Raw genomic sequence first — 7,274 nt, 5'->3', positions numbered from 1 at the left:
CTAAATTTGACAGATGGTCTTTGTGTATCTATGGAAATTATCCATATATTCTTAATTTTAACCAGATATATCATGGAAGGCATTGAAGCAGATACACAATATAGCAGAATTGTCAACATGGTTTATCATCTTTCATTTTTCGTCTCTGTCAGACAATTTTGGGGTTAGGGATAATACCGTATAAACTGGAATCACTTCATTGCAGCATTTTTTAATGTTTGCACTGTTAATATCATTTAGTTTCAAGTTTTTGGAGTGGGCTAGAATTTAACCAACGTAAAATTTATGCTCAATGTTAAAGTTTAAATGCATGGATAACGTGCTATAGTATTTTTTTCTTAGACTGGTGATAGACCAAATCTTTATTCCTATATCTTTATCTATTATCTTTATCTATTTCTATACCTATGTTCCTATTGATGTAAGCACTTTTTAATCCAATATTATTTGTGGTTTATTAATTCAGTTTTAAAGACAGAGACAGAGAAACCACAATAGGTACCATTTATTGAGTACCTATTATGTGTCATGCAACATAATCAGTAAAAAAAAAAGATAAGATCAGTGAAAAAATAAGGGACTTCAGAGCCTATAGAAACATACAGATTCCTTGTGCTCAACCAAGATTGAATGAACTCTGATTAGTGCCACAGATGATTCTTATGTAGGTGTTCCATATGCCATACTTTAAGAAACAATTAACAATGCAGAATCTCTATATTCTGACAAAAAATGAGCTCAGTTGATACCTGTCACAATACATCGTCAAATTGATTTTTACTATCTTATTTTTTACAGTAAGAAAAACTGAGTATGCATTATTTTGAGAACTTGCCTGAAATCACAGTCCTGGAAAGGAATGATCCGTGACTCCAAAGAAGATCAATTTGACTCCAAATTACATAGATTTTATAGTACAAAAGGTATGTATTTTTCTTGTATAGATTCAGATCGGAACATCCTGTTGAAGTAAACCAAAATCATTTGATAGAATTGAAGTTTCTGTGGTCATGAAGTGAAATGAAAGATGTAATACATAATGAAGGGAGAGGAGGCTAGGTTATTGGAGTTAGGCTTGTTTGTGCAATTTGTTTTGTTTTATGGGCCCAGGTTTTGTCTGAAAGGCATTATTGTCTTTTTTCTTTTGGGAGGGGTGTGCATGGTCTAGGAATCAAACCCAGGTCTCCCGCATGGATGAAAGGCATTATTTAATTATGTCATTTATTTATTTTTAAAATACAGAACAATTTACACATGTCATCCTTGTTCAGGGGCCATGCTAATCTTTTTTGTATCATTCCAATTTTACTTCATATACCTCCAAAGCAAGCAGTATCTAAATTATTTTAAAGAAAAAAAAAAGCATCTGTAGTCTTAACTTAGACCGTGCTGATGCATTGCTATCAATTTCCTCATCTTCTTTAAATTCTCTATATTATTTTACCCACTGTTCTGGTTTGCTAGTTGCTGGAATGCAATATACCAGAACTAGAATAGCTTTTTAAAAGGGGAATTTATTAAGTTGCCAGTTTACAGTTCTAAGGCTGAGAAATCCCAATTAAAGCAAATCTATACAAATATCCAAATGAAGTCACCAATAAGAGGTGACCGTCACTCAAGAAGAGCTGAAGAAGTTCACGGTTTCTCTCTCAACTAGAAAGGGGCATGGCAGACATGGGGACATTACTAGCTTCTTCTCTAGGCCTCTTGTTTCATGCAGCTCCTCCGGGGGGCATTCTCCTTCTTCATCTCCAAAAGTCACTGGCTGGGGGACTCTGTGCTTCTCTCATTATTCTGAAGCTCTCTCCAAAATACTTCCCCATTTAAAGGATTCCAGTAAACTAATGAAGACCCATGTGGAAGGGGTGGGGCCACATCTCCCTCTATTCAAAAGTTAATACCCACAATTGGGTAAGTCCTTTCTCCATGAAGATAATCTAATCATGTTTCCAACATACAGTGCTGAATGGGATTTAAAAGAAAAGGTTGCTCCCATACGATTGGATTAGGATTAAGACATGGCTTTTCTAAAGTACGTAATCCTTTGAAATCAGCACACACACATTGACTATCACAAGATTTCCAATCTTTGCAGCTAATTTCTCAAATAAACATCCAATATAATCACGATTGTAAACAAGAGACCTTTGGTCCATTTTCTTCTTGCTCCATTTCCCATCTGTCTTTAAATAGTCTCTTCAACACATAAATTATGACACTTGTAGTTCTGATTTACTGATTTTTATTACCTCTGTTTCCTTTATATATTTACGTTTCTAATTTTCCCCTCTGCCATCTCTTATCTTCGTCTAAGAACATAGAGTCACTCTTAGGATTAAGATTGCTGCAAATAACAGAGACCTTATAGTAGGCTCCAGTGAGCTACAAAAGTCTAAAAGGAATCTATAGTCAGGAAGTTGTGGCAGCCCCACTATGTCCAGGAATCAGGTTCCTTCTTTTTTCTTTGTCTAATGTGCCTGCCTTCTGTTTTCAAGACTTATATTCCAGAATGGCTGCTGGAGTAGGAAACATTGCATCCACATTCCAGTAGGCTAGGCAAAGTAGAAGGAGAGAAACCTCCCATCTTTATAAAGAGAGGTACACATGCCACTCAACACTAGCATCACACTAGCATTTCAATGGTGATAATTAAGGCACTTGATCACACTCTTCTGCTAAGATTGTGAGGTACAGTGGTTTAGCCAAGCTTTTTAGTATTGAGATTAATTTCTGTTTTGTTTTAACATAGGTGAAAAAGAAGAATGGATATTGAGAGGAAAGTTTCCATCTTTAACCATGTCTTCTAATGTATTTGTGGTCAGATATTACTAAATCCCTTAACTATACTAATGTTCCCAATTAACCCCTTCTTCCTTTTCCTAAGTTTTCCAATTTTTAAAATACTATTTTCTCTTACTCATTGTGCACTCTTGCTTTTACTCATTGCAATATTTTGTGCAGAAGAGAAAATTTTAAAATTATTCAGAAATTATTTTTTTGCTAATTTTAGAATGATTTGTATCTTTTTAGATGAATCATTCACAGTTGAAGAACAGATAAGGAAGCAAAATATAATGTTGTTTTTATTTGAACTAAACATTTTTGACTGGAGGATTAGAAATGAGCTATTTGTCCAAACATTTTATAATAATTTACCATTGTGGAATAATGATTTCATGGGATCCATAATCAGCATTGCAATTTGCCAATAATAGAGAGCTCATGTACAATTTGATGTGAATTCCTTCTTGTTGTTATGTACATCTTCTTATAAAATTCTTTGTGCTTTTAGAATTCAATTTGATATATTTGCAAATGCAGTTGATTCAAGACTGTTCTATATTTGTAAATAGTTTTAAAATTGGTATTATTTCTCAGTTTTGGAGGATGAGATAATTATGGCAAATCATTCCAGAATTTGAGCTGTTAATTAACATTCATATTGGAATAACTTTTATTAATGGATGTAGAGTTTGAAGTAGGAGAATATTATGATTTCTTTTAATTCTGTACATCTTAGAATGTTAACAGGTTTCCTTTAAAATTTTTCTAAAATATTAATGATTAATCCACTTTATAATTTTTTATTTATCTTGACTTGATCTAAAATTTCAGCATTCCATTAAAGGAATTTCAGCATTTCCTTTTTGCATTTTGTGTTCAGGATATCAGTTTAAACAAGTTGTAATTTATACCAGCTAGATAAATACTTGAGATGTAATATTCCTTGGTGGTTGCCATAGCATCTCGTATTTCACAGTGACATGTAGGTGCGTTTTGTTCACATAACTGAATGCTGATTAATGTGACTATCAATTTAATTAGGTTAATAACTGTGAGGTCAAAAACAACTCATGTATATGTTTTCAATTGTCCTTTGAAGCCAAAAGTGATCCAGTAGTGGGGGACAAAAGATAATGCAATCAAGATATCCTTCAATAATTGAAAATGAACTAAGGGATATTTTTCCTCTCCTGGAATTAGCAAATATAATTTGTAATATGATAACCTATGAATGACTTTTTCTTAAGAACCCATGGTATATTTTTGTAAACTACAAGACCCTTAGCAGTTATAGGATATGGATCAGTGTAACATTCATATGTGGTTTAAAATAATAGAGTTTTTCTTATAAGAGATGATGAACTAAAGTTACTTTTGAAAGAATTCTACCCTCTTTTTTGAAAACCTAGGCAACTTAGAAAATTTTCTAAACCTATGGAAAGACAGGAATACAGAACCTATAGTTACCTGAATCTATTTTACTTTTTTAAACATCCCCATGGGTTGCTAAATTCAAGAGCATATTTCTCAGGTCACCTTTCATTTGTTTCCTTTGCAAATTTGCCTTTATTCATTATGTATTGGTTTTTGTGTGTTTTTAATTCTTCTTTTATGTCTTTAAGTCTATGTATATTTATTTTAGAGTTTTTATGCACTAATGATATGGCGTTTTATATGGTCTAAGCTCTATCTGTTTATGTCTTATGACTTTCCTTCATGATTGTTTCCCAGTATTTTGTAATTATTTTTTGTGAGATAATCTTCAATGAAAGTTCATCCACGACAGCCTGGGAGTAGGAGTTTCTCCTCCAGGGAAGATTTTCATTTACCCTTATAAAATTGCCCCTCAGGTGTATTAGCAACTAGGTCAAATATTTATTTTATTTATTTACTAAAAGTTTTCTGTATTTTAGACTTAGTCAAGATTCATTTATTATAACATGTTCAAGCCATGTTAGAATCTGGGCATTTAATAGTGACCAATTCAATCTGAATCTAATAAGCCAATATAACCTTCATTACATTTCCAACTTTTTTTTTAACCAAGTCTTTCATTATTAAAATTACATACAATACAAGACATATTGTTCAATAGGGCCAAATGTGATATGTTGATCTTTATATCTCCACAGAAAATTAAGAATAACTGGGAGGGCTCTTATATTTCCTCAGATTCAGCAACTTCTTGTTGTATTAATAGTCTTGATCTCTAAATCTAACTAGATTATTATACTATTTAATATAACTGTGAACAATTTTGTTTTAAAAGATTTATAGAGATCAGGAGAATATATCTTCTGAAAGTTGTTTGCTAAACCAGACAAAGATAAAATTTAAGCAGCTTCTCATATTGAAGATGTTATAAATGGGAAATGATCTTTCAATCTCAAACACTACCTTCTAAATTTTCTTTTGTACTACCCAGCCCCAGACTCTGCAAAGTATATTCCTTTTTGGTCAGTCTGTTTCCTATTATGCTTTTCCATTACAGGCTGCTAGAGAAAGACTGCAAAACAGGAGGAAGAGAGAGGAATATGTTTCCTTTTGTCTGATTCTTATTTCTGTTCTTACTTCCTGCTTCATCAGTATCACTAGCCCTGCTTTTCAACCCAGCATGGGCAGTGTGACCTAGACTGCAGTCTTGCCAGTTTCCATTTAAACCAGCCTTGCTGTGACCCCAAAGAAGCCAGCATCAGATTGCTAGTGCCCCTTTCTCAGAGATTAGTCCCAATCCCTTGGTATCCTCCTCTCAGCTCAGAGGCACAAATACAATCGACCAACACCACCGTTTTAAGATTAGGAGTTTTAGTTCCATATGGTCCTATTAAAATCCTCCCAGTTTTAATAGTCAGACCCTCTTCTTCATGCCTCCCCCAAATTCTGGGTGGTAGCCACATCCAGCATTTGCTACTTTTGTGATACTTCAGTGTTCCCTTTTAGCCTTTTTAGTTCTTCAAGACTACAATGCTTTCTGTTAAATTATCTCTGTTAAATTAGCAAGTATAGCTTTTATCTTAGACTATATCCTAATTGATTTCAAGATTATGTATCACATAATAAGGATTTGTTTTTTGTGTGTTTTTAATATTTCAATTGGTATATATAATTTTATATATATATAAATAAAATTTCTTTTATTATTAGTAGTAGAGGCATAAGACCTAACCCCAATTAACACTCCTATATAATTCAACAAAGAAAAACGTGACTAGTAAAGTAAAAGATGAAAAATATGTACTGGAAGTTCAGAAAAAGAAGATATAATTTCTGATTTGAAAATTCGATTGGGTAGATTTTGTTAGGTGACTATAATTCTCTTGACAGGGATTATGGAAAGATGAGAAGATTATTCATATAAGAAGGAGGATGATGAAAAAGAAAAAGAATATGAGAGATATTTGGGGGAACATCCCTCAGAAAATTTGATTAAAAATGTAGATATTAAAAAACATGGAATGTTGGCCCATGCTGATGGTGAAATGGTAATAGCTATTAAAACAGAAATAGAATAGTGATAAGTCATTTTTGGGTAATGCATTTTTGGAGGTAGCAAAACTCATTGATTATGAAATATGTAATTGCAATGATAAAAACCTTTAGGGGTAAACCTGGAATTAAGATGAAAAAACAGGTCTGATAGTATAGTTTTGTGAATAGTCAACACACTGGTGTTAGCCACAAGTAAAGCTTTTGTTTTTATAGAATTCCACAATGCTGTATTAAATGACATTAGAAGAAATTATCTAAATCAGTGTACCTTTCTGTCCCATTGACTTTAAGCTTCAGCATAGGAATTGTTTCAACTGGGTGGGCAAAAATGTTAGGATATCAGTTTTCAAATTTATTTATGTAATTCATCATTCTTACTCCTGATGAGATTTTCCATAAGAAGTATAAGTCTGGATAGCATATGGAGCAAGAAGATTATGGAAATATATAGAACAGACAACCTAACCCAAAGTCTGCAGCCTAGTGCAGTTGATCTGTAGCTTGAAGCAGAGCTGTTCCAGCTGATTTGCAGATCCTTGCATAAGAAAATAAAAGTGTATTTTAGGCCACTGAGTTCCCAGGTGACTTGTTACAAACATTGTTGTAACAATAACTGACTATTACATCTAATATTTTGTTTTACAGAAGAAAACAATCAAGGTGAATAGCTTAATTAAATTTCAGTACACAAACTCCAAACCACTTTAATTTAGGGCATAGCTGGTAGCGTTGTTTGCCTGAACTGCTATTACAAATACCACAGAATGGTTTGGGCTTACAATAAGCATTTATTGACTCACAGTTCAGGATACTGGGAGTCGAATATGAAGATATCAGCAAGGCATGTAGCATTGCAGTGCTGGCTGCTGGTGAAGCTTCGGGTTCCTTGGCCTTTCTGTCACATGACAAAGTCTTCAGCTTGTCTGCTCTACAGTTTTCTGCTGCCTTCTGCCTTCTGGCTCTTTATAAGGCCATTAGTGATCCAAATTAAGACCCACTCT

General features: G+C 33.4%; 1 pseudogene; it reads right to left on the bottom strand.

Annotated features, from left to right (window-relative positions):
- Positions 1–1,232: 1,232 nt before the first annotated feature.
- LOC143681905 (U6 spliceosomal RNA) lies at positions 1,233–1,329 on the bottom strand (annotated as a pseudogene).
- Positions 1,330–7,274: the final 5,945 nt, after the last annotated feature.

The sequence above is a fragment of the Tamandua tetradactyla genome, chromosome 4 (genome assembly GCF_023851605.1).
Source record: "Tamandua tetradactyla isolate mTamTet1 chromosome 4, mTamTet1.pri, whole genome shotgun sequence".
Classification (NCBI taxonomy): Eukaryota; Metazoa; Chordata; class Mammalia; order Pilosa; family Myrmecophagidae; genus Tamandua; species Tamandua tetradactyla.
This window is presented reverse-complemented; position numbering and strand designations above follow the sequence as displayed.